The sequence below is a fragment of the Pleurodeles waltl genome, chromosome 4_2, assembly GCF_031143425.1.
Source record: "Pleurodeles waltl isolate 20211129_DDA chromosome 4_2, aPleWal1.hap1.20221129, whole genome shotgun sequence".
In the NCBI taxonomy this organism is placed as follows: Eukaryota; Metazoa; Chordata; class Amphibia; order Caudata; family Salamandridae; genus Pleurodeles; species Pleurodeles waltl.
In genome coordinates this window covers 618,247,562-618,275,514 of record NC_090443.1, presented here as the reverse complement: position 1 = coordinate 618,275,514, position 27,953 = coordinate 618,247,562, and positions in this window count along the sequence as shown.

The window sequence follows — 27,953 nt, the reverse complement described above, 5'->3', positions numbered from 1 at the left end:
GTTAACAATGCCAACAAGAACTTCTCGCTACAGCAACAAACATCCACAAAACCCAGCCTTCTCTTTGTGCTACTACTATAACTACACTGTGTTATCTATCTATCTATCTATCTATCTATCTATCTATCTATCTATCTATCTATCTATCTATCTATCTATCTATCTATCTATCTATCTATCTATATACATATCTATCTATCTATCTATCTATCTATCTATCTATCTATCTATCTATCTATCTATCTATCTATTTATCTATCTATCTAAATATATACATATTAACAATATTATAACTATATAACTATTTCTTATCACCAAACTTAACCATTAAAAAATATCTAATCTTCAATACATCAAAATTTACTTTAAAAATCTTTACAAGTACTAACATAAATATTAATCAAAATAATAATTGTAAATGTATCTATAAATAAAACATCTAAAATAACACAAAAATACAAATATAGATTCAAACCCTATCTGCCATGCATCATAAAAGACAATCAAAAAAATGTCAAACTAAACAAGCACACACCAATAAAAACAAACTGTAAACCAAATACAATTACATAATCCATTAAACTAACAATATAAAAGGCACAAACAATGTGACAACTTATCCCAATGGCAGAAGTGTGCAAAACACTTAAGCCCTGATTTATACTTTTTGACGCAAACCTGCATTAGCGCAGATTTGCGTCAAAAAGTATACCGTCGGCTAGCGCCATTCCTGGTCTTCAGCCGGGCCTCATATTTAAGCTACGACGCTAGCCGGCAGTAAGGCCCAGTTAGCGTCAAAATTATTCATGCTAACCAGATGGGGGAGGCGTAGGGGAAACTGGAGGTTGTGCATGAAAGAATGGCACTAGTCCGGTTAGAGTAAAAAAATGACTAACCTGATTAGCATCATTATTTCCACGCAGAACCCCCATGGGCATGACTCCTGTCTAAGTAAAGACAGAAGTCATGCCCCCCAGCCCAATGGCCATGCCCAGGAGATTTATGTCCCCTGGCCATGGCCATTAGGCACAGTGGCATGTTGGGGGGCCCAAGTTAGGCCCCACTATGGCACTTTGTCAAAAAAAAAACCAAAAAAATTACCTAGACTTACCTGGGATGGGTCCCCCCATCCTTAGGTGTCTTCCAGGTATAGGTGCGGGTGGGTGGGGGTGTCCCTGGGGGCAGGGAAGGGCATCTGTGGGCTATTTCCATGGTCTCTGACCATGGAAAAAGGCTCACAGGTCCCCTAACGCTTGCCCTGACCCAGGAGGTAAATAATGGTGCTAAACAGGCTTAGCGCCATTACTTAAGGCCCTCCTCCTCCCATGTGTGATTTTTGCACGGGAAGATAAATAAGGCGTTAGGGCCTTTGAGTCATTTTTTTCCAGGGAACACCTATCTTGCATCTCATTGACGCAAGGTAGTTTTCCGCAGTCAAAAAATGACTTTAACTCCAATATTTTGGTACTAGACATGTCTAGCATCAAAATATAAATATGGTGCAAAATGATGCAAATCCATCGCAAACAGAGTATAAATATGCCCTTTAGGGCCTGATTTACGAAAAGGTTGTGCTGCCTTAACATCATTTTTTGACGTAAAACAGTAGCAAATTTACAAAACACAATTATATTTTGTAAATTTGTGCCACTTTTATGTCAAAAAATGACGTTAAGGTGGTGCAAACTTTTCATAAATCAGGCCATTCATTTTGTAGCTTTTGTTGCAGTTATATAAAGCTCAGACCTGACCCGCAGGTATTGGAGCGCTTTAGATAAGCATCAGTTACATTACAGAAGGACACATTCATTTTGATACATAAAGATAGCAAATAATTTAAAAGTGTGTTGTTGCTATTGTAGAACTCAGAAAATACAAATTTTAGCTTTTTAGAGCTCTAATCATAATTTCTAAGTGAATAAGACCCTCTCATTTGTATAATTTCTAAAGGAAATGCTTTAGGTATTACAGCTTTGATTACATCAAAATGATATCAGGTGTGCCACACTTTAATAACCAATATAGAATGTTAGCAATCTAGTTATTTATAAGAATACTGTGGGGAGGCAGAGGTCAGTGGCACAGACTCAGATAATTGAGGGCAAGGAGGAGTGTGCAGAGGCAACAAGTTGACCACGCTGGGCAGGTGGGAGGGACAGTGGCAGTAGAACGAACCATGGAGGGCAAGGAGAGGGGAGCCGGGGCAACAAATCAACCATGCAGTACAGGCAAGAGAGGGTGTTGGAATCTAACAGACCATTGGAGGCAGAAGAAAAAGGCAGTGGCAGTACAACCATACATGCCAACAGACCTGATTCAGGCAAGAGATGCCTGCTGCTTTTAAGCCCAAAATGACTTTATTTGAGCTGCCTCTAGCTGAAAATCTCCCCTTTTTCAATGTAAGTCAAGAGGGAAAATCAATTCCCCAGGTTTTTCCCTGAAACTCCCTCTTACCAAGGTCAAAATATTGGCAAGTATAATACATTCGATCACTGAGGACAGAAGGAATTGGGTAGGGAGATGAACTCAAATAACAGAGGGGCAGGATGGAGATGGGCAGGGGCACCAAACTGAGCTTACAGGCCGAGCATGAGGGGTTGTAGCAGAGCAATACACCACAAAAGGCAAGCAGGAGGTCACTGCAGCACAATGAATCATGTAAAGCAAAAGGGAGGGGACAGGGAGGATGTAGATGGACAGCAAGCTAACTGTTCAGGGCTGGCAGGAAGGGCAGTGGCAGAACAACGGCCACACAGGGCTGGTATGAGGGAGCAGAGGCGTGGACTTGGACAATGGATGAAAAGGAGCAGGGGAGCAACGGCAGCAAGTTTGGATGGGGGCAGCACAATGCCAGGGCAGACCCCGCATCCAACCACCCTCCCACCATGCATTGCGATGGGCATCTTACTTAACGTTAAAGAAAACTTTAAATAAAAGAGATTCACTGAAAAAACCCAAAGTTTACAGGGACATTATAGATAAAAAATAGAATAAAAGAAACCTTAGAAATTCAGTAAAAAAAACAAGGTTACAGAGACATTACAGTTTGTTTGAGATTTTAGACACATAAAACCATAGAAATTCAGATGTTATAGTTAGTTATTTCAAGTAACTAGAACTCGTGCCCTACTGTAACTATAACTCGCGCCATCAACATGCACTGCTAATTAACCCAGTTATTACATCACTCATGATATCTTCTTTGAGATATCATTGACAATACCACTGCAACAGTTGCAGGAAAATTGTTGATGAGAAAAATGTGCATGGTAAGGGCGCGAGTTATAACTCTAACTATAACAGCTGAATTTCTATGGTTTTGTGTGCCCCCTCCCTAGGGCTAATAAACAAAATGCAGGAGACTTCCACTTCCCCAAGACATTTAGGAAATGACATGCGGGCAGCCACCTGGCTGCTTTGCTTTTCAGCCCCGAGGACCACCACCTCCCTGGGACTTCAAATAAATAAAACATGGGGTTGCTGCCTAGCCCCTGCAGCACCAGAGACTGCCACCTCCCAGGGGATAATTTTAAGAAACATAGGGGCTCTGTTGCGAACCCCTGGAGACCATCACCAGGCCGGACAGCTCCCCTCCCAAACAAAATTTGAATAATTAGGCTGGACCCCAAGATGGTGTCCCTGGTGCCAAGATCACCCTGGGGAGAGGGGTCATGTGGTCCCCTCCCACCAAACAAATTATACATTTAGGCCAGCCTTTGGGGCCATCCCCTGGGGCTAAAACCAGCCTATTTAGGCTGGGTTCTGGGGGATGGGGTCCCTGGAGTGAAGATCTCTGGGGAGGGAGCTGTGCAATTATGTTGGTATAGGAATTGCCTTCAGGGACTGGATGCAGTCCAGGCCCTGCAGCCAAGACACACTCCACATGGCTGAAGGCCCCGGGGATGGACTTCCTGTGTCTTTTTAAGGCTTGATTGCCGGGGCACGTGGTACCTTGCCCCCTTATATTATTTAATTTTTCTAGGTGTAGGACCGGGGTACAAGGTACCTGAGTCCTGTAAAGGCGGCAGCAAAATTTGTCTCATGTTGTTGGCAGCCAATCCAAGTGCTCACTTTTGCCAGAGTCAGACCCCTGTGGGAACAAGATGACCAAAGGGGAATAAAGCTCACTGAACCAATCAGAGCACTCTTTTTTTAAACTGGCACTCTTACCATTAATTTCTCAAAAGCTATTCAACACATTTCCATCAAATTACAAAGCACAATCTGCGGACCAAGATCTAGGTTACAAATTTAGTGCAATTCCATTCAGCAGTTTTTGCTGCAGCCTGTCTTAAAGAAGTTAATGAAAATGCATGGGGATTTTGCTTTTTAGGACCCTCCTTTTTTCTTGGCCCTCACTTGACGGATCACCCCAAAACTTTTCAGGAAGCATCTGAGGTGGACACAGCTAATGTCCTAGCTCCCAGATAATATCGGGCAAAGTCACCCCTTTATTCTCTAGGAAAAAGAAACTTGACTCTTGCTCCAATTGTATTTGAAACTATTTATGTTGCCCCAACCTCTGAAGGACCACAAGCCACTGGTAATGCTAGTACTTCTTATACTGTCAATAATGGCCACAATCCTATTCCACTATCCCCTCTTATCCGATGCTCTAATAGATACTCATCTGTTGCACCATCTTCATCAAGCCACAACACTGCAAGGGCTGCAAAGGCCCCTACACAGGAGAAAGGCGCTTTGGACTCTACCACCCAGACGGTTGTAGCCTCTGTATTGGCCCCAAGTAACTTTAACATGGACATGGATATTGCTAGTATTGTTATTTTGGCAAGGAGGCTACAGGCTGAGGTAATAGATCTTAGATCTCAACTGGTAACACTATCATTAGATATGGAGTATTTTACACTTTCCGCCAAACCACCTAGTGCTAGTCCCCCCTTCACATGTTCCAGGCTCTACGTACATGTACGTAGATTAGATGTCATCATGACACACAGCATACTCACCATTCCACCCCTGATCTATGCCCCACTAGATTGATGCCTAATACCCCTTCTTGTGCATCCTCCCGGGTCCCTGACAAACCATGGGTAGCCATGGCTGATTCAAGGTATTTGGCCAAAATAATAAGTGGTTCCAACAATAATCCCCTCCACAGAAGGCCCACACATGGCATACAATGGCAGGAGAGGGCATTCTGGTTGGGAATTTCTAATATGTGTCTATGACATAAGTCCTAAAATTGGCTGTGGGGATAAAAGAAGATGAGTAGTCTCTAATAAATAAATGTATACATCAAATATGATCAGTGTGCAACTGCGACTCTATTATCCGCTCAGACATTTTTTACACCAAATGATACCATGACCCCACAGAACAGGCAGGAACCGTAAATTACATCTAGATAATTTAGAATCCTGCATTTCTGGCTGAGGGACTGGGGAGTCTAGAACTGCACAAGGAGCCCCTCGGTACCCTGATCCAGTTCAAACTTAACCCACACTCTACTAACAATTCATAAGTGACACATTGTTCAACTTCTTCCACAGTACTAAAAATATGTGTACATCCATGGTGGATTGACTGGGAGGGGTGGGTCTTTCCTTCCCTATAATGGGGCATCCTATCAATATTGAAATGCCCTAGCCAGTTATCAATCCACAACAGATAACCACAACTTGCACCGACCAGCACCCGGTGCCTCTGACTACCATTCAAAAACACCCATTCAAGATCCCCACACTATCAATATATTTTCCTGCAATGTTGGAGATGTGAAATCAAAACTTGGCGACCCAGCCTGGCAAGCTTTTATAGACCATTTCAAAATATGTCTCCTTCAAGAAACCTAAAGCACTGACCCTGGTAATAGGCAGGGTTATGTCACCTATCACATCCTCCCTTCCCATGCCAGAAAGTGGCGCCTCTCCACCAGCCTTCTTATCTGTGTACGAGCTGCCCTCAATGCCAAACAATGTCTATTTCCTGTTGGTTTCCACAGCATCTTAGGCAAGACACCAGTGTTACAGCAACTCACTGCCCATCGGGATCTCTATGACACATGTGAACCCTAGTTATTGCAGGTGATTTCAACACCACATACCAGCCCCATGAGAGTAATAGCCACTCCCCCTCTGATGCAGAAGACAAGAAATGGGCTATACCCTATCTTAACACCAACCCAATTAAGTTATGGACAGCTACTGTCCTTTACCCTATCCCAATGTAATGGTCACACGCCATCTGGTTTCCAAGTGGCTAATACCTTCAACCAACTGGGCCATTATAGTAGAATCAACTACATTCTGATTGCACTTCCCCTCTGGAGTAGCCTAACAAAAATGAAGGTTCTCACGAGGTCCGATAGTGACCACAATGCCATCCATTGCTCATTAAAGGGTATATTTAACCATATGGTAAATACCCAATTATCACTTGCAATCAATCGGATTCTTTCTGCCAAGAGTAAAATATGGCAGCACAGCCGTACAACCAGAGCTTAGGGAAAAAATGATTTGGGCCTTGATGGACGCCATAGCTGATTTAGACAATCCATCTCCCATGCTGGAAAGAAACTATGCAATTCTTCTGGCACATAGGAAATTATTTTATATCCTAGGCAAATGCTTTACACAGTACCATACAACAACCCATACAGCTCCTAAACCTGGCCACACCTGATTTAATAAAGATTGTAGCCACAAAAGAGCTGAGCTCTGCTAAGACCTAGAGTGCAGCGATACCAGCCTCATTGGAACCAGACAGATAGAGTACAAACGGGCCAAAGTAAAATGATATCATGAATGAGACACACAGATTTGGGAAGACATTTATGAGGCTGCCATTTCCAAAGACCTAGGAAGTTCTGGAGGTTGGTAGCTAACGGGGGACAAAGTGCTCAACATCCTCTAGCAGGCTCTATCATCCTGAAATCTATCTGGCACAATCACTTTTCTGATCTTTATGACTATTCCTCAGCCCAGGCAGAGGTCATCTTGGCTCCCCTAAAACAGGACAGCAAATCTACTACTCTCCCGCTAAAGATAGAGATGAGCGAGACCATGTGGGCGATTAAGCCTATTGCAACAGGCAAAGCTGCCAGGCCCGATGGTGTTCCCAGGGACCTCTTTCTTTCAGACACTGAGAAGTGGGCTACATACATGAACAAGTTGTAACATGCCATGTTGAAAGGGATTTATACCCCATGTAGCTGGAAGACCACTGAAATTACACAGTCCTCAAAAAGGGCACAAGGGATTCTTCCCTGAACTACAGATCAATAAGTCTTATTGATCTAGTTCAAAAGGTCTTCTGCAGACAGAGTTTGATAAAACTGGACCTATGGATAGAGGAGCACCAATCCCTGTCATACCTACAGGCAGGGTTTAGGAGCCATACAAGCACTATCGACCACATCTTTATGGTTCCTGACCATCTACTCCAGATGTCCTCCTCCAGAAGTTCCTCCTGTATTTAGTGTTTGTGGATTTAAAGTCTGCCTTTTACCTGGTGGTTTGATATAATCTGAGGTAAATTCTACACCCAGGCCCATTTGGAGCTGCCTTCCAATACATTTTCATATGTGAAACAACACTATGGGGGTCATTATGACCCTGGCGGAAGGCGGAGAAGCGGCGGTAAGACAGCCAACAGGCTGGCGGTCTTTTTTTTAGTATTATGACCATGGGGTTACCGCCATGGTCATCCGCAGCTTCTCCGTTCCGCCTGGGTCTCCAGACCGGCGGCCGTCACAATACCACTGCCGGTATTTTGACCCGGCTTACCGTCGTGGATTTCCAGCGGTAGGAACCGCCATGAAATCCATGGCGGTAAGCACTATCAGTGCCAGGGAATTCTTTCCCTGGCACTGATAGGGGTCTCCCCCACCCCCACCCGACTCCCTCCCCTACACCCTCCAAAGGTGGCAGGGCCCCCCTCCCCACCCTGACCCCCAACATTACAGAACTCACACACACACAACACGCACGCAGGCACCACCAACACACACACGCACACACACCGACATACATGCCTACATCCACACACTCAGTCAGACACGCACACCCATATACAGACATACACGCACACATCCATACAGACATACATGCACTCATTCCCAAAACACGCAACACCCCTGCAAGCATACACACACACCCTCTACACACACAGACGCACACCCCCATGCACCCACACAACACACAACACCCCCCACCCCCTCCCCTAACGGACGATCGACTTACCTGTTCCGTCGATCCTCCGGCAGGGGACGGGAGCCATGGGGGCTGCTCCGCCGACACCACACCGCCAACAGAACACCGCTGCGCCGAATCACAGGATGAGATTCACTGGGCGGTGTTCTGTTGGCGTGGCGGTGGAGGTGGAGCAACCTCCACTTCCCCGCCGCCCGCCAGTATGGCTGTTGGTGTCTCTCCGTCCGAAAAAGGACGGAGAGCAGCCAACAGTCATAATACGCAGAGCGGCAAACCGCCACTACTGGCGGTCTTCCGCACGGCGGTCCCTCGGCGGTCTTGTAAAAAGACCGCCGAGGTTGTAATGACCACCATGATGTTTGCATACTGCTAATACTGTACATCATTTACATTTGTTTTGAGTGTTTAAGATTTCATGACGTCCCATGTGGCTTGCTCTCTGATGTCCACCCTTAGTAATGGCATCTGTATGGCCTTAGCCCTGCAAAATTTCCAGAGCTCAGGTGTACCCCCACACACCTTAGCACATTGCCCAATTTTCTCTATGAGAGTGCTATGATATTTTAAATTAGTCTGATTTTTTATATATTATCTTTTTATCATATGAAATGTTTTACATGAGGCTTTTACATTATTGCAGCTGCATCTGCACAGCATGGACCATCACAACCCTTTGATTGTTTTGTTTTTAAATTGTGACCAAATATCTTGCCACATTTATATCTGTCTTGTTGTGTTTTATGTACTTTTATGGTCCTAAAATCTGAATAAAGTTTTGCGATTGATATAGTTATACATACACACACACACACACACACACACACACACATCCAACCTGACATACCTAAAATTATGGGGACTGGCCATTGACTGTAATGTAGTGTGTATTTATTATTGTAACTCCAAGTGCGCTTTGATAGTAGGGAAGGTAATAACATGCCGACATATATATATGTGTGTCTGTATTTATGTGTGTGGATGTCTCTGTGTGTGTGTGTGTGGGCATGTATAGCCCATGCTTTGAGGACTGGTTCGGTTGTAGACAAAACCTATCCTTGTGAGGACCGGCACTTTAGGAGGACCGGTCCTGCTAGTATGCTTAGGTAGTTTCAAGTGAGTGCATCAAAAAAGTTAAAGTTTGCCTCTGTCCACTTTATACCCTTCCCTACTATCAATGCGCGTGTGGAGTTAGAATAGTAAATACTCACTTCATTTCCTTCAGTGTCTGGTCCTCATATCTATAGGTATGTCATGGTGTGTGTGTGTGTGTGTGTGTGTGCGCATATATATATATATATATATATATATATATATATATATATATATATATATATATATTTGCATTGTGTGGGTGTGTGTGTGACTGTGTGTATGTCTGTTCCCTTTTTTTAAATCTGGCACCCTCTGTAGGGTTATCCCCAAACGTTTTGCCTTTGTCTTCAACTTTTTGGGACGAATGTGTTTTTGTTGGCCCTAGTACTCCATCCACTTTCCCACTGCTAACTAGTGAATATTCTAACAACATTATAACAATTTCAGATCAGAAAAATAAATGTAAACCATTCCAAAAAAATATAGGGGGTCATTACAACATGCCGCCCGCCAAGTTGTAACCGCCGTGCGGCCGCCAATGCAGCCGCACTCCCGCCCGCTGGCCCAGTGGGGATGTGGGCCGCAGCATGGGAGCAGGCTCCAAATGGAGCTGGCGGTGTTGCAGCAGTGAGACGGGTGCAGTTGCTATGCTATGCAGACAGTGAAAAGCTGCACGGGGCCCTGTCAGGGGGCCCCTGCACTACCCATGCACTGCCCATGCCAGGGGCCCCGCGACTTCCCGTACCGCCAGCCTTTTCGTGGCGGTCCAAACCGCCAGGAAAAGGCTGGCGGTAGGGGCACTCGTAATCCCCTGGATGCTTGCCCTGGCAGATTATCACTGCCCGGACAAATGTGGCGGGAAACCGCCGGCCCCGGTGGTGCGACCGCAGCGCTACTGCCGCGGTTGTAATGCCCTCTGAAGCACCGCCAGCCTGTTGGCGTGCTTCAGCCACAAAAGCCCTGGCGGTCTTGGACCGCCAGAGTTGTAATGAGGGCCATAATCTTCAATATATCAAAATGTCTTTTTCTAAAACTCTTTATAACTATTAGCCTATAAATATTAATCAAAATGAATAATTGTAAACATGTATATAAATAATACATCGAAAATAATACAAAAAATAGAAATATGGTTTCAAAATAAAATAAACACTAATTACCATTCATCATAAAAGGCAATCACAAAAAAGCAATCTTCACAAGCACAAACCAATAAAAACAACCCGTAAACCAAAGTAACCAATACAAATATATAATCCATTAAACTAACAATATAAAAGGCACATAGAATTTAGTAAGCAACTACAAAAGCTGAATACAAGCTGAGTTCAACAATACTTTGCCAGATTTGCCACAAGCAGAAATGGAAGAATATATACAACTACCTTCTAAAGTAGCAAAAGTTTTACTTAGACTAACTTATACATTAAATAATTAAAAAATGTAACATAATAAACAACTAACAACGCATTACATATTTTATCCTTGTAACTGTAGATACCATAGAGAAATTACTATACTATCAAGAAGCTACTAATCTACTGAAAAATTACAGCAATCACATACCTAGAAAAGGCACACAAAAGGTCAGTAAATAGAAAATATTTCTAAATACCAACATACCCTGAAACACTAAAAATAAAATAGATAGAAACAAGCAAACAAATGTTTAACCACTTCAGTGTGTCGGGCAGCCGGGAGCCGTCCGAGGCAAGAGTGCTCATTTGCGTCGGACAGCTCCTGACCGTCTGACCACATTGCACTTGAACTCCTTCTGGCACCAGAGGGATTTCTTTTAGAAAGAAAGAGTCTCAGGAGATGGGGGAGAGCCTCCCGTTCTCCCAAAGCTTTTTCTTTTGTTTCAATGAAATGACAGCCAGCAAGTGTGGCGTGCTGACGTAATTTCACTGAAACTGAAAGTAAAATGAGCCAATCGGCTCTTTTCATTTTCACTGCCTCTGTGCTCAAGGGGCTATCTGAGCCCCCTGAGCACTGAGGGAGATGTATCATCAGAAAGGGAAGACTCTCCCATTTCCAATGGCACTACTTCCTAGTGGATCTTCAAGCAGGGATCTCCTCACTAGGCACTGTGGAGCAGAAGTGGCCCCTCGGACAAAGACATTTGGTCCCCCATTGTTTTTGGGCATCTACAGTCTTTCTGTCTCCCTAGGGGGCAGAAAGCACACTAGAAAACAGAACTTTATTTTGTGTTTATATATAGGGGTGGAGGCTGCCCTAAATGGGCATTGTAATGTTCCTACCCCTCCCAAAATGCAACACAGTCTTTCTGCACTCCGTAGGGGCAGATGGGGTCAACAGCACAGTATATGGGAGCAATTGCCCCCTGATCGACCCCCCCCGGGGTAGAAAGTCCACTATGAATATGGTTATGGGCATGTCAGGGAGCAATCCCATAGGCAAGGGCCTCTCCCCTTTCTTTTGGGTGCACATTTTGGGGGCAGATCCTTGATCTTTTAGACTCATCAGGGAACATTTCTGTGTGTGTGAACTGGAGTTCGGCTGATGGTCTACATGTACTGGCGTTTGGCTAGCTGTGTGTGTCCTGGCATTTTGCTGGTGGTGTGTGTGGACTTGCACTTTCCTGGCATTGTGTATGGATCGGCGCTTGGCTGGTTGTGTGGTTTGCGTGGCCCAGAATCCCCAGCAAACCTCAAATTTAGCTAAAAAGCTGCATTTTCCTCACATATCTTTCCAGGAAAGTTGTAGTACCATGACATTCCCCTTGGTCTCCCCATAAAAATGATACCTCACTTGAGTACGTGCCCAAAGCAGGGTTAGCCTAAAAATTTATAAAATGAATGACTGAGGGAGAAGTAAATTGGGTCCAATAGGGCATTCTACATGTTTTTGGCCTTGCCGATCACATGCGCTCGGCCCATCCACATAAGTGCCTGCGACAAGTAAGGGCTAAAAAAGTGTAGAAAAAGCAAACTATCTACACTGTAAACAATAAACCTAAAACTAAATTCAAACCACTATAGGTAAAATATTTTTAGCTAAATATTACATTATTTTTGTACATCAGCCAAAATGAATACAATTAAAATAGGAAAAAAGACTAACATATAAAATAATATGTATATTAATTAGTCAAAAAACCTAAACACCGAAATGTCACAAACCACAAAGCTCGAAATTACAAGTAAATACAACACATAAAGCATAGGGCCTCATTACAACCCTTGCGGTCAAAGACCGCCAGGGCTGTTTTGTCGATTGCACCGCCAACAGGCTGGTGGTGCAATCTTGGAAATTACGACCACGGCGTCGCATCGCCGGGACCGGCTCCGGTCCCGGCAGATTTAATCCTCCAGGGCAGCGCTGCAAGCAGCGCTGCCCAGGGGATTACGAGTCCCCCTCCAGCCAGCCTTTTCATAGCGGTAGGAACCGCCATGAAAAGGCTGTCGGAAAGGGGAGTCGCGGGCCCCCCTGGCACAGCTCCATGAAGCTTTTCACTGTCTGCATTGCAGACAGTGAAATGCGCGACGGGTGCGACTGCACCCGTCGCACCGCCGTAACACCGCCGGCTCCATTTGGAGCCGGCTCCCATGTTGGGCCGACATCCCCACTGGGCTGGCAGGCGGAAACTCAGTTTCCGCCCACCGGCCCAGCGGGGATGTCGAAGTGGCCACTGCAGGAGTGCGGCCGCATTGGCGGCCGCACGGCGGTTACAACTTGGTGGGCGCTGTTGCCGCCCGCCAATGTTGTAATGAGGGCCATAATGCAACAACTACCAATCACATGAAATTCACATACATATTAAAATACACCATTTCCCACCCACAACAAATAAAGAAAACTTACTGTTCTGTACCTGTTGATCTCCATCTCTATCTATAGAGGCAACAATATAATCCAGCAAAAACAGAAAAAACTATTCCAAAGAATCCCCAACAATTGCTAAAATAAAACAGGGGCATTTTAAATCCAATGAACAATCCATAGTCTTAAGTAATCATGAAGAACCTGAAAAAGTGAAAAAAGAAACGCTCCTCGAAACCTAAAAGATTCAAGGAAATCATATTCAAAAATATAGGTTTACTAGAAACCAAAATGATTTCCTAAAAGAAAATACAATATCCAAATATCCATATTTTTTAGAAATGGGGTCTCTGGTTGGTAGCCACTTTGCACTCTGTCCAAGCATGGACCCTCACTCTAGTCAGGGCAAGGGAGATAATCACCCTTCTCACCCCCTTGGTAGCTTCACACAAGCAGCCAGGCTTATCACAAAGGCAATGTGTAAAGTATTTGTAAAAAAAAAACACACAGTAATACTGTGAAAACACTACAAAATGGATACCTCTCCAGTTTTGGAAAATATCCAATATTTATATAAATAAAACAAGACTAAAACAACAAAAATCCAACATACACAAGTAAAGCTATACATTTTTAAAATAATAGAATCTTACTCCATTGAAAACAATGGAAAGGTTGTTGTTACACAAAGTACCTGGTTTTCATCAAAAATAAAGCTGCACGGGTGAGCGTGCGTTGAAAAAGTCAGCGATTTGTTGATTCCGTGCTCGCAAGTGAGGCTGTGCATAGTTTCTTTTCTGGTCAGGTCAGGTTTTTCTCTCCCACAAAAGACTGAAGTGTCGATTTCCCGGCTTGGCGCCTCGAATCCACGTAGGTTTCCGTTGATTTTGACGCCCGGTGATGGAAAACCAAGCTGCGTGGAGTTTGCAAAATTTTCAGCAGCAACAAGCAGGTGTTGCGTTGTTTCTCCAGCCGCGATGCAAGTGATGCGTCAAGTTTCCAGCCACAATGCAGGTAGTGCAGCAATTTCTCAGCCGCAAGGCAGGTGGTACATCATTTTTACTGCCATGTTGCAGGTGGTGGGTAGAATTTTTCCCTGCATGGCTCCTGTGCGTGGATTTCAGTCTTTATTCCACCAACTTCACCTTTCAAGGTCCCAGGAACTGGAGTGTGTAACACTTGGCAGGGTTGGAGTTTCAGCAGAGAGTCCAAGTGCTGTCAGAGGAAGTCTTTGATGGCCCTGGAAGACAGTTCACAAGCAGGAATGTACTACAACATCGGGTCTTTGTCCTCTTTCAGGTAGAAGCAGCAACTGCAGGCAAACCCAGCAAATCACAGTCACAGGCAAAGCAGCAGTGTTCCTTCTCTAGCTCTTCAGATCCCCTCTTTGGCAGAGGTTCCTCTGGTTCCATAAGTAATCTTAAATTCTGGGATTTGGAGTCCACTTTTATACCCCTTTTTGCCTTTGAAGTATGCAAACTTCATAGGAAAGTCTCTGTTGTTCACAAGATCCTGTCTTACCCAGGCCTGGTTTCTGACTCCCACCAGGGGGTTGGAGTCTGCATTATGTGAGGGCAGGCCAAGCCCTTTCAGGTGTAAGTGACCATTCCTCTCTCCACTCTAGCCCTGATGGCCCATCAGGATATGCAGGCTTCACCTCAGCTCCCTTTGTGTCACTGTCTAGTAGAGATTCACAAACAGCCCAGCTGTCAGTCTGACCTAGACAGGGTAAACACAAGCAGGCAGAGTTATAGAATGGTTTAACCAAGAAAATGCCACAATTTAAAAATAACTTTACCAAATGATGTATTGTTTAATTGTGAGTTCAGAGACACCAAAGTCCAGTCTCTATCTGCTCCTAAAGGGAAATTACACTTAAAATATATTTAAAGGCCTGCTCATAGGGCTACCTAGGGCCTACCTTGGAGGTGCCTCGCATGTATAAATAGGAAGCTTTGGGCCTGGTAAGTGGGTACAATTGGCAGGTCGAATTGGCAGTTTGAAACTGCACACACAGACACGGCAGTGACAGGTCTGAGTCAGGTTTACAGGGCTACTCTTGTGGGTGGCACAATCAGTGCTGCAGGCCCACTAGTAGAATAGGATTTACAGGCCCTTGTCACCTCTAGTACACTTTACTAGGGACTTACTAATAAATCAAATTTGCCGATCATGGAAAAGCCAATTACACATACAGTTTACACGGCGAGCACTTGCACTTTGGCACTGGTCGGTAGTGGTAAAGTACCTAGAGTACCAAAACAGCAACAACAGAGTCCAGCACACAGTCAAAACATCGATAGCAGAGGCAAAAACACAGGGATGACTATGCCAAGAATGCCAGGTCTAACTTTAGATCAACAAGCTTGTAAAAAACTAAACAATATCCACCCACAAAAAATACTATCTTCAAATGTATCATAAACATTAGAATCACCCTATACAAAACATATGAAATAGCATCACATGATATAAAATTGCAATGCATTAATGTGAAACTCTAACTAGACCTAACACATAACACCAGTAAAGTAAACATCACAACATGCAGCTGAACATTACAAAAACTAGAAAGCTATACCATTTACTATTACTTGCTACAACTCCCCTACCCCAATGCCTTTGGAACCCTTAAAAAGGCCTTACCTGATCGAACAAATAGCAGCACCTTCCTGTAAATAACTTCCAGGAAAATGTATGACAGAAATAGAGGAAAACATTAATTTAGATATAAGAAATATATGTACAGGAGCAGGAATAAGCTGACTTGGAAAAACTCATGTCACACTGTAGACACTTCCCAATGGTAACCTCCTAATATGTACATTGTCAGAATAGGCTTTTGAAAGTTGTACTAATGTAGCTTTGCTATGTAACACATGTCACATAGAAAAGTAGGCAGAGGACAATCTGGGCAAAATGAAAGGGAGGTTTGTCTACAAATGTCCAAAGCATAATGAATCAGTCAGGCCTGGGGAAATCGCCAGTGTAGATTAGTACTAGTGAGAACACTATTCTAACATTGCATAACTAAAAGCCAATTGTCCTTTGAATGTTGTTGAGGCTCAGAGAATCTCCATTGCCTGAAAAGGTGTTTAAATCTGTTTGCCAAGGAGAAGGCACATCACTGTACCTTTCTTCCTGCAAACACAAATTTCATTGTATTACTGAGTTTACACACTCACATATGATTTCCACAACTTTGGACATGTCACTTCCTGATGCATGTCAACAGTCGGTTATCGATCCTTCACCAATAAACATCTGAAAATCAATTAGCTGAATAATTCCACATCAATTGCATTCAAATTCACATTGTGAGAAATTACTGTAGGCCCACCTGTCATGTCCCTTGTTGCTTTTGCAATTGGACATGATTAATGACATTGAGTAATGGCTTAGGGTATGTGTGACCCACCCACCAATGCTGACACACTCCTGTCCATGGTCACATGTGAACTATATACCCATCACATATAAATATTTTCCAATAGTTTGGCATACACCCATATGGGATGGATTCAGACAAAATCCTATGAAGACTGGTTGATCATGTGTGAAACAGTAGTGTAACTGACAATACAAAAATGAAAGGTACGCATACCAACATGTAGGCACAAATAGTGATGGCAGCAGTGATGTTTGCTAACTGATGTAACTGTACATTCCCCACTAGCCAAGGGGGAGTATTTCTCACTGACTGCACCCAAAGTGCACTATATTGTATGTCATATGTAAGATGGCCCCATCACATGAGACACAGTAGTGTGCTAGCATTACTCTTGACAAACTGAAGATAAGTGACCTGTTGGGTACAAATGCCAATATACTTTCTTGAGCAGACACATAACAGAGTACAGTGATCGATCAGCTCATGTTGTTTGATATTGTGGGTGACACACTGAAGAAAAGTGGCCTGTTGGGTATAAATGTCATCCACAACATGTAACAACATGAGCTGATTGATCACTATACTCAGGAGAATATATTGGTAGTAAACTGGAATTTGCTCTGTTCCTGGTCATAAGGACAACAGGCATAGCACATCAGCATGCACCTACTACCAAACCTACTCAAACAATGACTCTTCTTGTGTGTTGCACTCGCCACCCCCAATATTGACGGGGAGATTCCTGCCTGTATACACCAAGTTGGCAATGTAACATGTATAATTCTGCCCAGGGTTCACACCTTTTAGCTGTTGTGATTCCCTCAAACACCCATCAAGCTCTGGGTAGGCCACTGCCAGTATTCGGGCCATTAGGGGGTCAGGGTTCAGTGCATCCCTGTTGTGAGGACAGTCACAGCTAGACCTCTTTGATCTTCAGGGCCCAGCATCTCACGTCCTCTCACCTTTTCTGGCAATGCACGCTGCACTGGCGATAGACCCACAGGGTCCGCACCTTCTGGGAGATGGCTCTCCAAATGGCTTGCTTATGTTGAACGTTGACCTCTCTGGATGCAATAAATGAATATAGAGATCATAATTGCACATTTTATGATATCTGTTTGGTTAACATACATTTTGTATAACCTAACACAAGCATTTTTAAATTGTTAACACAGTACATGTGTAAATCTCACATGCTGATAAGTTGATAAGTACAGGGACATACATGCACACTTTTGTAGTCATCTGCTGATGATCCACAGCCTTGGTCATGACCTACACTAACTATGCCAGCCCACTAACATCATGTAGCCCACAGCCAACTGGCATGTACTGTGATGTGTACCACTATGAAACCCAACAAACCATTTTGACCTTCTGAACTACTTGTGCATGACTGTACAGGCATATTGACTTGGTGCATACAAATCATACAGAATAGAATCATAGTATACACTACACCCTAAGACTTATGTGAAAATCAAAGGTCTGGCCAGGGTATCACTAAGAGCTTCCTCTCTGTGGATGTGTGGACATGTGAACTACCTAATAGAATCTCATGCTACGCCTGATTGTGTTTGTGTGGTATTTACTCATATCACAGGACACACCTTTTGCCATATGTGGCACTCTCACAGAGATGACATTCAACATACCAAGGCATGTTTTGTTTGATTGGTTGAATGTAACAAAGAGTGATGCACATATAATGATCTCTCCAGAATTAACCAACTATTTGCACTGTACTTTTGTCGCTTATGCAATAGGCCTGTACAGTGCAAACATGACTAATGGAAAAATGACAAAAGACCTGTGGAAGTAAGGGGGCAAAGGAAAGATGTACCAAGTCACATAGAGGTTACCCTGTGCATCAGTTGCATTGCTATAGTAACTCTGGCCCAGCCTGGGCTATGGCCCATAATGGGCAAAACCCATGTTCAGGCCTTGATCCCTGCAGGCTGAGCATACTGAACCCACATGAATATCACATTTCCTTCACTTCAATACATAACAGTACATCTTGTGGATAGCCTATATGTGAGCTCAAGGTTGTGTAGCACTCTGAAGGGGTCAGCGAGGTTTAGCTAGCTCTCAGACAACAGTTTTTTAAAAGCCTGATCTGTGCTGAGTGATATGTGGGGCTGTACACATTGCAAACATCCTCCTTAACTGTTTCCAACAGTATACATACACAGCTCATGCTGTAACGCAAATACATTTATTTTCTCATTTATCATCATCTAATCATCAAACATATCATTGAAACCCTGAAAAGATTACATGAATAGATATGTGAATGTAACAAAAGAAGGGTCTGAGGCTCATCAGACATTACACAACACAATGGTGATTTGAAATACACAAAGTGCAGGGCTCCATGATCCATAACATTTTCATCCTATGTGTGGACTGCAAAATGTATCTAACGTCATAAAAAAAACTCTCTGGGACTCAGAGGCACATTGTAACCTATGAGAAAGGAAAGGATGGTGTTGAACAGCGTAAAATATGTATATGTGGTAGTTATCTCTTCCTCTGGTGAGCTATAGAGCTGACCATACAGGGGAAGGACCTCTTGAATACATTTCTCCTCTGAGAGAAAGCAGAAGCCCTCTCACCTGCTTGGCTTGGCATGATTGCTCCCAGAGGTGGTAGACAGCAGTTAAAGTGGCGGAGGTGTCAGGAGGCAAGTGAGTTATTTTTCAAATCTTGGTGTACATGTATGCCACATGCACGTGCATCAGTGCAGATAGGCACAGCCATTGGGCCGTGACTATCACAGTCAACAACGTTAGCCTATGGCTGTGTCTGCAGTGGATTAAACCATCCACCGTGCAGTCGAATTTAGCCGGCGGCAGCAGCTGCAAAAGTCCAATATATGAGGTCAGGCATCTGCCATTTTAGCAGTTGGTACTAAAGTATTGGTGACTGGTAAATGCATCACCACCACTACGAATGTGTTGTAGCATGGTTACATGTGTACAACTTAATTGATCTGTAATTTATTCTACACAATCATCAGTGTAGTGAGTTACTGATCATAAATGCTAGATAACTGCAGTGCACTGTACACCACTGGTGAGGGTAGTTTGGGAGGCCAACACATACTTTTCAATAACAAGGTGCACATGAGGAACATTTAGGTGTATAATGTGCACATATATGTTGTAGACACATGTGTAGACCACAATGTGGATTATAGCTGGATTTTGGGTAGTAGACAATTTTAATGTGAAATTGTCATGTAGGCTCTCATTATTCTAATGAGACTACTGGATTTCAGTGGCAGAATCGCCTGCAGTGAGGGGGACTGTGTCTGAACCCACTACCAGTGACACCTGTCGGCCTCATCTGGGTTTTGCTCCGGCTAACTAGCAGTGCCTCATCTCCACCCAAGAGCAGGGGTGATTGTGGAGCCGAGCGCATGACACAATTGACTCCTCAGGGAAATCGTGGTCACTCAGATCGCATCCGTTTCTCTCATTTACATTAGTCTCACATATACAAGGACAATCAGAAGCAGTATATGTTTCAGTAAGATTTTGATGAAGCAACTGCATCTTAGATAATAAAGCATGTACTGCAATAACCAGGACGATGAAGCATGACAGGATTAAAATTGTGACATGGATAGAAAAGCATAAAAATAATGCTACCATGTTGTCACTAGAGTCATTAAAATAATTCCTACCTCAGCTATGTTAGAGCACAGCATGTTAAGCTCTAGTTCTGCCCTTCAGGTTCCCCTGGGAAGGCATCATCCCTCATACCTGAGCAAGAGGCCTGTAGTCTATAGAAGCAGCTGTAGCGAAGGGTTCAGCAATCAGCGTACAGTTGTGGTTATCAGGCTGGAATCTCCTCCTCACATGTATGGGACTGAGAAGTGTTTTTATAATAAAACAGCTGATATTCTGAGAAAATATCCCTATGTAAGAATGTATATGTTTCTATGAAGTCAAGAGACAATGCGTTACCACGTTTTCCGGCAACCTATCTTACTGCAGCCTTGAGAAAAGCACAGAGTGAATGAAATGTCTTGTTTAAGAACGCAGTGCTGACCTAGGCAAAAAACAGCTAGATAGAGAGAAATAAAACAAGACCGCAAATGTGTCTATTGTTGAAATAATAAATGAAGCTGAATAAAATATATCTAGGTTAAAGTGCACAGCGGCAGGCCTCGTTTGCTAAAATAATGTATATGGAGCTATAACTAAAATGGCTACACAACAAAATGTCTGTAACAGTTTTCCAGCCAGCATGTTTTGACACATGACTTTTGTTTTACTTATCACATGTGTTTTCTTCAACACTGTGACTAAGGGTACAATTTATTTTATTCCACACATAGGTACCCTGGGAAAGGGAGAAGATGATGACCTCCAGGGTACCGTCCATTTCCGGACATTCAGACCATGGGAGAAAGGGATGTTATAAAAAAGGATTTAGCTCAATAGGCAAACAATTCACGATTTATGTTGCCAGCTGGAGCCTGATATCATGCCTCAAAACACTAATCCAACATGTATACCACCTATTGTGAGACTCATGGCAGTATTATACTTTATGGCCACAGGACCATTTCAATATACAGAAGCTATATATGGTGTTATGTCACAACCTATGTTCAGTGGTGTTTTAAAAAAACGTGCTGTCAGTAATGAAGGAACACATTGACAGCTATATCAGGTTCCTCAGACGTGGGGATTTGGCCAACATGAAGGTTGACTTCTATAGATTTGGTCGCCTCCCACATGTGGTGGGAGCTGTTGATGGTACCCATATTGCATTAGTACCACCACTATCCAGTGAACAAGCCTATTGAAACAGGGAGCACTTTCATTCTACCAATGTGCAAGCTGTCTGCTTGCCAGATTTGATATTTCAAGTCTCTGTGCCCAGTTCCTAGGTCAGTCCATGGTTCCTTTGTAAGGCAGGACAGCACCATACCAGCTAATGTCACAACCGTCCTTGGTTGTTAACACTGCTGAGGAATCCAACTATGCCAGGGTAAGTCTCTTTCAATAGGGCCCATGGATGAACAAGGTGGCCAGAGAAGCTGACTTTTGGGCTCCTGAAGGCCCCATTTTGCTGTCTGGGCTAGACTGGGGAGCCGTCCTCTAGTCATCTGGGAAAGTGTGTCAAATCACCGTGGCCTGTCGCATGCTCCATAACATTGCCCTGTGATGGAACATTCCTTACATTGCAGAGGAGGGAGAGCCTGAGATGCCACTGGGTGAGAATCTTGAAATTCCAAATAATGATGAATAGTGGCGAATAGGAAGGAGCTGACTTGTGACAAGATCTCACCAACAGCTTTTTCTCATGAGTGTAAGCATGTCATGAGATGTCATTACTTTGACTGTACAGTGAACTCCTGGTGTGATTATGTGAGGAGTATGTTTGTTGAAAATGTTAGGAAGCTGAAGCTCTGGCAAAATGTGCATAGGGTGTTTGGTGAGGAAGCTTTTGAGCCATTCTCATTTTACTAATGTTGCTTTGTTTAGGTCAGATGTTTGTTATGGACTGAGCTCTCCAGAAATTTGCTATATGAAATGTGTAATATGTATGGTTTCACAGCTGAACTGATTGTATTTGTGTTTTTTTAGGTACCTTCACCATGGCATCTTCATTTGGACATTTCAGAGTTGTGACATTAGCAGGTATATGATGCTGTTGCGACATACGAAGTGGACATGGATTGTTCCTGGGAATGTATGTCACAGACTTTGAGTGTATAAGACCTGTGCCAAATAAGCTTGCACAGTGATAGAATGGAAGTTAGGGAGACTCCATTGAATTGTTCCTTGTCATATGGTGGTCATAGTGCATTATGTGTGTCATCATGTGCAATATGTAGTTATAGACAAAATTAATGTTATTTTCCCTTCACATTGGCTAAATACTCTTTCTGTATGAACTGTATGTTGCTCTTGATGTGTTTCATCATTGTAGCCCAAAGTGTTTGTGGCACATCACTGACATTTGTTTGTGTCATGTTACCAGATGCAGAAGCACTGGATTGTAATGACTCTGTGATCAGAAACGTGTACTGCCATCTGTCTGAGTCTTGCTTTATATGATGTTGGATTCCTTTTGTAAGGCAGGCGATACGGCTCCAGCTAACGACATTAACCGATTTCAATTTCGACTATTGTCTGATATATCCCTTCCTTCCATGTTCTGTAAGTCTGTACCTGTAATGTGATCACTTACAGAGTATGATTCAATCATGTATGATTCGCTATGCTTCTGACATTTTGCCAGCCTAGGACTTGAATAATGTAAAAAAGTGTTCTTAGGCAAGACACTTGTATGTATGTGTTGGTGTGGCATGGTTGTGATCTTGAGATAAACATTGTGTACATGCAACATATCCATGCTTACACAAGTAACTTGTTTTATCATTGTATAGTTCACATAGTATTAGATATCTACATTGCTAAATGTGACATTTACTACAGCAGACAATGTGTTTGTGACTTGTGAATGTATTAAAGTGGTAAAGGTGAAGACATACTTGGTGCAAAACTAGCATAAAAGAAAACTGAAGTAGTTTATCATTCTGAATGAAACTGCACCATAGATGTAGATGCCATATTATCTGAAAACCAAAGTCTAGATTATTCCTCCCATCAGAAATGCAATAGTGTCCAGAATTAGTCCACAGAGTTAATGTGTGACACACAATGGAGGATATTATGTGTAGGGGCCTGGCCCTCTATGTAGTGTGCAAAGCCACGTACACTGTGCAGGGAGTCCAGGCAACCACACATTGGTTTCCAGAGGTAAAAACTGGATCACCTAATGCTCTAATTTTTGAGGTAGCTTGGTCGAGCAGTTAGGCTAATCTTGGCGAAGTGCAAAGTATTTATTGTACTCACAGTATCAATCATACAACACACACTCAAAGGAAAAACTTGAGACTAATTTACAAAAATTCTTCAGATTTTTATATAATTTTTAAGACCAAGATTATTAAAATGGGTTGCGTACTTTTTAATATATGAATTTTTGAAGTTTTAATGAATGCAGTCTTTCTGTGCATAATAACGCACCATAGGAATCAATAGGCAGTCACTTTTAAAAATGCTCATAAAACCACACAGTTGCTTTACCAAGTTCCCATTTTGCAGGTTGGTCGAGGTCATCGGTGGGCACACTGTGCCAGCTGGAGAAGTTTGGGCGGCTCCCAGTTCCGGCGGTAGCAGTGCTGGAAAGTTTCTAGGATGTGGTGCAGGGCCACTGAGGAGGATCACTTGGTAAAGGTCTGTGCTCGTAGCTTTCAAGGTGGTCCTTGGGGTCCCCTTGGGGGTGTCAAGGTCACAAGGGGTGAGGGACTCTTAAGGCACAGCTGGTTCCTCGTTATAGGGTGCTCGGCGGCCATGTGCAGGGCTGTGCGCAAAGGTGCCTTTTTGGTCCAGAGGTAAGTTGCTTTCAAGGTGGCTTGCAGGACAACGTGGGAACTCTGGGAGGAGGTCCAAGGTGTTCCTGTTTCCCTCAACTGGGGCTTCCTCCTGGTCTGGGTTTCAGCTCTGGTGGATCTGGTTTGCTTGGAGTCTGACGTCCACTGACCAGTAGTCAAGGTAATAGGACAGTCCAGCCACTGGAGGGTGCATTGCCACCAACCTTGGCACACTTTCAGGGTATGTCCTCATGGTCATTTGTGTGTCATCGAGACTGACTGTGTCTTCAGGTGTGGGAGATATCGGACAGTCAGTGAAGTGACCCTCACTGGATTGCTGGTTCCTGGTTTGTTATTGAGTGGTACCTCCACTCTGGAGGGAGTTCTTGGGCGATTGTTGAAGCCTGGAGGTCCTTGGGATTTCTTGAGGTCAGTCTAGTATCCAGATCCTCCCCAGTGGCAATTGTCGAGTCCCAGGTGCAGCAGGCAGGGTTTGGCACCTTTTTCTTGTGCAGCAGGTCCACAGTTCTCATGCCTTGTTTCTTCTTTGGGCTGGTCTTCTTTCGACTCTGATTTCTTGGTCTAGGGATGCCCACTAAATACTGAATTTAGTGGGCATTTTAGGGGGAACATGATAGTGTCCAATGGGACACTTACCTTTGAGTGGCTACACCCACTACAGTGACATCTTCCTGTGGGAAGGGTCACTGGCTTAAACCTAATGGGCTTTTTTCCCTCCATCCAAGATGAAATAAAATGAAATAGAGGGTCCACCTCGCAGGCAACACCTTAGGGGTGGTGCATGCCAGGTGGGGCCACTCCTCCTTCCCTTTGTGAGGTTTCCCACCTTTACTCCTGCCAAAAGTGGAGGTTTGCAAAGGGGGAGGCCAGCTGCTGCTAGCAGCAGAATTGGGGGTCGAGTTTCAAGGACAGTAAGCCCTTTGAAGCTCTCCGCCAGGACAGTGCACATTCCTCAGAGAGAGGGTGCTAGCTCCTCCTTCCAGGAAGTGCATTGTCTTACAAACCGGAGAGACAGGGCTCTCCCCCGAGGTTTGTATATTGGCTGTCTGGAGGTGGCAGCTGGATAGAACCAGTCAGCAACCATGCCAGGATAGTTAGCTTTTGCAGCGGGCACCTATAAGGTGAACCCGGGGTACATTTAGGGGTATTTCCAATAATGGCACCAGTTTGGATTTATCATTCTGAGTTGTTTGATACCAAACAACCCAGGGTTCAGGGTGGCCATCATGTAACTGGGAAACTCATGGTGACCAGTGTCCAACACATATATTAAAATGGCTGCTCTGTTCACTGACTATGTCCCAGGTTTGGACAGGACACAGTGGAGGCATATTGCTCATGTAGCTATGCCCTCACATATAATATGGTGCACCCTGCCTTAGGGCTGTAAGGACTGGCAGAGGGGTGTCTTACCCATGGTAAATGCAGTGTATGGTGGACAGGGCATACAGGTAGTGTTTCATGTCCAGTTTGTGTTTTAGGTTTGTACCAGAACACTCAGCCTGCAATGGCAGTGCTGGGTGCATCTGGATGCATGGCCCTAGAGCAGTGGTCCTCAAACCTTTTAATGCCGCACCCCCCCAGTTGAAAAATAAAGATCTTTAGGCTCCCCCCCCAGAATATTTCACAATTATTTTATAAAGTGGCAATGTTTAAATATGTCTAAACCTATCTAAACATTGCAGTTAAGTACTGTTACCTTTTTTTAAATGCAATAACAGACTTCTGAATAAAACAAAGGTCTGTTATCTGTATAATGCTTCTTTTTGCCAGTGTCTATTGCCCCCCCCCTGGAATCACTTGGGGCCCCCCTAGGGGGGCCTGCCCCCCAGTTTGAAGACCTCTGTCCTAGAGGGTGGCACAATCAGTGCTGCTGCCCTCAGGGGCCTACCTTTAGTACCCCATGCCCTGTGCACAGAGGTACCCACGTACTAGGGACTTATAGTGGTAGTTAAGAGTGTATCCAATTGTGCCAGTGCATCACAACAGATTTAGGGAAAGAGCTCTGGCCCAGGGAACGTGGTTAGCAGGGGCCTTGGGCACTACCATTTCTAGGACACATCAATATCAGGCAAAACGTGGGGGGATAACAATGTCAAAAAGAGGCCCTCTCTCACATTAAGGTTGAGGTTTCTTGTTGATAGTGGTAGATGTCTAGTTATTTGCACCTCCTGGATATTTCCATGGATGTCCCCGCTTGTGAGGGCGGGGGGGCTTAGCTGCTGTAGAGGTAGGAGTGTCTGAAGGTGTTTCTCCTTCTGGCAGGGCCTCCGTTCCTGTGTCCGCAACAATTGTAGATGGACTTAATGTAGTTGCATTACAGGAAGGGGTAGGTGGTGGTAGAAGAACCCTGCACAGGGTTGTGTAGATGTCCATCTGCACCACTGTTAGGGAGCCCATGTTTGAGTTATGGGCCTCCATCTGTTGGTACATGTCCATCTGCAGCTGCTTAATTTCCCAGTGTTCAGTCACTGCCTGGCCCATCACGCCTTGGGACTCTTGATAGACATCCAAGATTTGGCTGATAGTGTCCTGGTCATGAGTGGCCACAGTGGCCTCACTCTGCTGGTGCACAGTATCTCTCCCATGGACCCTACCCCCAAGAGCCAGTGCCCTTGGCCTAGGTTGCCTGCTCCAACTGGGTCCTGGTCCCTCTGTGTGAGGGCTGGTGATTTGCACTTCTGGATCCAGGACTGGGGGCACAAACTAACTGTGCTAGGTACACAGCTTGGGGGGAATGTTGTTGGCTGAGATGCTGTTGCAGCTGCGGTGGGAGGTGTTGGTGTGGGCACAGTGAGACTCACTTTTGCCATCTGACCAGGCTGACCAGATGTGCCAGGCCCGTCATTCACGCCCACATGTTCAGGAGTATTGTCATCCCTGAGGGCTCCATCTGGAGATGGGTTGGGAGTTTGTTCGGTGAGCAATCTCTGCCCAGGTGCAGTGCTAGATCAACCTGTTATGAAAAAGAGTACATTATTGATGGTGGAAGTTTGGAATTTACATCCAATTGTTTTGTGTCACAGTGAGTAAAGACCTAGGAAAATGTTAATAGGTAGGATTTCCTCTTGTGATATATTTCCATGGTATTGAACTTGAGGACAACACAATTGTCGAGATTACAAAAACTGTATTAGAATTGACTAGCTCATTAGATGTGCTGATAAGTTGCATTTTAGATAAAGGAATGAACATGACCTCTAACAAACAGTTCAGCCAAAACAGTGGAGAAGTAACATGTATATTTGGCCATTCCAAGGCCTAGTTGTGTACAATCCAGGCAAACGCACAACTTGGTTATATATATAGCAGTGGTCATCATGTGAGCAGTGCAGAGGCAATAGGTTACCTGCCACTTCCAATTGGCTGAAGCAGCGTAATGCCTTACAAATAATTGTTGTACACACTTGGTAAGGTATCATTCATGCCATCAATAGTTTCATTTGTGAATAACAGGACAACATATAGTTAGGTAGGCAGACACGTCTCTGAGTTAAGCATGATATGTAGATTGCTCAGTCCATGTTGAGTGCACATCAGTTGTGACATGGGAACAAGTGAATATATGCAATAGCACAATGGCCTCTTGTTTTGAGTTACAGAAACAGGGTCTCATGGTAGTTGTAGTCATCACACTTTCTAACTCCCAACACTATACAAATGGCAAACTCCATGATGAGTGAACATCAATTATGACATAGCAAACATGTGAATATAGGTAAGAGCAAACTGGCCTCTTGTTTTCAGTCACAGAAACAGGGTCTCATGATAGTTGTTGGCATGTCACTATTTAACTCCCATCACTTGACAAATGGTAAACTCCATAATGAACATCAGTTGTGACATGGCAAACAAGTCATTGGGACAAGAGCACAATGTTCTCTTGTTTTGAGTTTCTGAAACAGGGCCTTTGTGGTAGTTGTAGTAAGGTCACTCTCTATACTTCCCAACACTTGACAAATGGTTAGTTTTACATACCTGTTGCCACACTGAAGTTATGTTGAACCATACATATACACATTGACACATACCATGTATCCTGGGATGATATTTTAACATGAAAACACTTGCAGACCCCATTCCAACATGT